The sequence below is a fragment of the Mus caroli genome, chromosome 3, assembly GCF_900094665.2.
Source record: "Mus caroli chromosome 3, CAROLI_EIJ_v1.1, whole genome shotgun sequence".
NCBI classification, from domain to species: Eukaryota; Metazoa; Chordata; class Mammalia; order Rodentia; family Muridae; genus Mus; species Mus caroli.
In genome coordinates this window covers 37761824-37765858 of record NC_034572.1, presented here as the reverse complement: position 1 = coordinate 37765858, position 4035 = coordinate 37761824, and the positions used below count along the sequence as shown (strand labels likewise).

Sequence of the window (4035 nt, the reverse complement as noted above, 5' to 3'; positions counted from 1 at the left end):
GGCAGAGGCAGAGGCAGAGGCAGAGGCAGAGGCAGAGGCAGAGGCAGAGGCAGAGGCAGAGGCAGAGGCAGAGGCAGAGGCAGAGGCAGAGGCAGAGCTAGATACAAATACACTGCAAAGCTGTATTTGAAAGAGTCTACTTATATAGATAAAGCAAACATGGTAAAATAAAATTGGAGGATGATGTACATGTAACTGAGCTGATTAAAGTCTTATCATCATCCTCAGTCAACAATTTTATTTGAGACCCTTCTCAATGATTCCTAAACTGCATCAATATGTGTGAGAAGAGGTGTTGTCTTGCTGTTTGATATTGTTCATGAGGTTTCTCTTTTACACGTAGAAAGACAAAAGAACAGATATTTTAGTATACTTCAAGAGCCATGTGCTCCTTTCCTTCATTTATATATTTGAGGTCTCACCCTATGCTCCTTGAAAGTATTAAATTTGTCAGCTGACATCATACAGATGTCCTTCTTTTGTTTTCTGAGGGTTAATATGAAAATTAAGCATGTTTGTTTTTTTTTATCTTATCTAATTTTTCAATTAGTAAATTCCAGGTAGTGTTAAGTTCTAAATTTAGGATAACTTTGCATAGTATGTAGTATCATAAGTACATACTATGTATTTCTGAGCTCGAATGTCTCATTTAGTCCCTAACTTATAAAGTTTTAAAACACTAACATTGCTGTTAGTGTTCCTTTCTCAATATTATACTTGTCATTTAATGTAAAAAAGCCATATAAAATCTCAATTTATAATATAATTTCTTAGAAAGCAAACAGGTTATATCAAATATGGTGTTTTTTGTTTTTGTGTTTTTGTTTAGTTTTTTAAGCATAATAACTTCATATTGATATGAATAAATTAAAATGATGCGATAAGTTATAAACTCTACATGAAAAATACATTATTTGTAAAGATGCATCATTTTGTTAAAAATGTGATCAAGTTAAAAACTTTAGTAATGATTAATCCAATTCATTAAACAGAAAGTATTATGACATCATCAATATAGTCAGTTAAAATCCATTAACATGACAAGAATAAGAGAATATATTGAAGCCCCTGAAAATTTAACACATTGTTTCTAGTGAATAGCACAACAGAGGCATTGAAGTTACAGATCACTATTATTTAAAAACAAGATGAAATTACATTGTATGGAAAGTGTCAAAAAATATGAGTAACACATACGTTGGAGCTGCAAATATATTATTTATTAATTTATTTTTCTTGCTTTATTGAAAATGAGGTCTTCTCTTATACAATACGTACCAAGAATAGTTTGCCTTCCTTCTACTCCTCCCCACCAACCCAATAACTCTGCTTTTCTCCTTCTCCCATTCTATTTCCCTTCACTAGAGTAGAAGCCCTTCAAAAGAGCAGGCCTTGAAGAGACAGCAACCTAACAACACAAAACAAAATACAAAAAAAAAAAAAAAAAAAAAAAAAAAAAAAAAAAAGGCAAAAAGCTCACATACAGAAGCTTAACAAAGAAACTCAACAGGAGGAAAAGAGCCCCAGGACCAGACAAAAAAAGTCAAAAAGAACTCTGCTCCCACAAGTCAGCTTCCCATAAAAGCACCAATCTAACAATTACAACATATACCTGGTGCAGGACCTGGTGAAGACCTTTGAATGCCCCCGTGGTTGATGATTCAGCCTCTGTGATTCCACATGATCCCTGCTTAGTTTATTCAGTAGAGCATGTTCTCCTGTTATCCTCCTACAGTCTTTCCTCCCCCTTGAATTCCCTGGATTAAAAGGGGAAGGATTTGATGGAGACCTACACATTAGATATTCTCTCCACATAATGTCTGGCTCTAAGTCTCTGCATCTGCTACTATCTGCTGCCAGAGAAAGCCTCTCTTATGTTGACTGTTGATGTTGAGTTCTAAAGCAGTGTCAGACATAAGCTCATTCGTGTGGAGTGGGTGTCAAGTCAAATCAGACATTAGTCGGTTCCTCCAGCAAGTTCTGCACCACTTCTGCCCCAGCACATGTTGCAGACAGGACAGATTGTAGGTCAAAGGATGGTTGCCCAGGTTGGTGTCCACATTTTTCTTTTGGTAGCTTACAGAGTACCTTTCCACACCAAAGAGATCAGAAGGTAGAGGTGAAGACTCCATGCAAGCACAAGTTTGACCTCTCTATGTCCAAAGAGGAGTGAGGATGTTTTCCTCTGCAATGGGGTTTGGCTGTCAGTTTTTAGAGAGCTACCTTCTGTACTAGCTTCAGCCTGAGTGGTTTGGGGAATCTCCATGAGACTTCTTGACCAAAATTTTACCAAATCCATCCCAGGCCTGACACTGGGAGCCTTGGGTGTGTCTAGGAGATGGTCTGCTTATACTTTATCCCCATTATCAGCAGTTCTCAAGAGGATCACCATTACATATTTCAGGAAGTATCCACTGCACTAGGTTTCCACACCAAAGTCAAACAGCCATCCCTTAGTTCTAGCTATTTCTCCTTATATTCTTTCCTTCCACTTCATCTTTCTTCCACAGCTGATTCCTCCTGCTCCTGCCCACACCTGTCCCAAGTCTACCTCAAAATTGATTTCATTTATCCTTCCCAAACAGATCCATGCTTCTTCGCTACAGCCCTCCCCTTCACCTAACTCCTCTTCGTCTATGGATTATAAGATGATTGTAATTCTCTTGGTGGCTGATATTCACTAATAAGTAAATATATACCATGTTTGTCTTTCTGAGCCTTCATTAACTTACCTGCAATGAATTTTTTTCTAGCTCCATCCACTTGCCTGCAAATTGCATGATTTCATTTTTTTAACAGTTGAATAACACTCCATTGTGTAAATACTCACTTTTTAATCCCATCAACCTATTTACAGAATTTACTTTAGTGTTCAACTTAATTCTGTCATTTGATTTCCAAGTTAAAAGTTAATGTGGACTTTGTCTAGTTTATCTGAAGATTGGGAACTAAATTAGGATGCACCTGTTCTTTCTCAGGATCCCTCTGCTATAATAAAAGTGTCAAGAGAAGTTAAGGTTCATAGGCTGTGTTTATTATTAAGACTATAGGTTACTTGTGCCTTCCTCTGTGGAAAACATTTACCTTTCATAAGTGTTTTCTACTTAAGGCATCTGTAATGGTTCTTTAAACTTCAAAATAACGTTGCCCAAGTTTGTGTTTAAACAACCCTGTCAAGTGTCTATTATTCAGTACCTGAAGGGAGGTAAAGACTAATGTTGTCAAACATCATGACCTACCCTGGTCTTTCTTAACTGAGGAGATATAAAATTTCCTGCCTGACTGCACAATTTATGATAGGATCACATGTGTTCATTGTATTTTTAATAGAGAAGGCAGGTAGAGTTGTCCCGGCTGTCCTGGAACTCACTTTGTAGACCAGGCTGGCCTCGAACTCAGAGTTGTGAGGTTTGTGTGGAACTTCATTCAGAAGAGGATACAATATTGACTCTGACAAAGGACAGGGAAAATATAGGACACTGGTATATTGAGGTACCCAAGTCATAAAGAACCAAGATGGACTGGGTGTTGAATTACACTGATTCAATCAGTGCCAACAGTACCAATGATGTTTTTGTGAGGCCTCAGGGTCTCCCATATGGATGCACAAAGGAAGAAATCATTTGATACTTCTTAAGGTTGGAAACAGTGCAAAATGGGATCACATTACTTATTGACTTTGAGGATAACATTAAAGGGGATATTTTATTCATTTTGCACCACTAGGTTGAGATGAGAAAGCTCTACATAAGGACAAGGGCAGAATAGGACACAGGTATTATTGAAGTCTTCAAGAGCAGTCAGGAAGAAGATAGATCATCATCTGATTCACCTCTGAAAGTCTTTTCAGAGGACTTGGTTCTATAACTAACCTGGCATAGCCCAGAGGTGCATTGGCATTATGAAACAGCCAGGCCTAGGTATGATCAAGAGTGCAGACTCAGGCCGGGCACTAGGGAGGCAGAGGCAGGCGGATTTCTGAGTTCGAGGCCAGCCTGGTCTACAAAGTGAGTTCCAGGACAGGCCAGGGCTATA

The 4035-nt window shown here is 38.1% G+C and overlaps 1 pseudogene; it reads left to right on the top strand.

The window, feature by feature from the left end:
• The window catches only part of LOC110291802, a 6282-nt pseudogene that overhangs the window by 1774 nt on the left and 473 nt on the right, over window positions 1-4035 (top strand).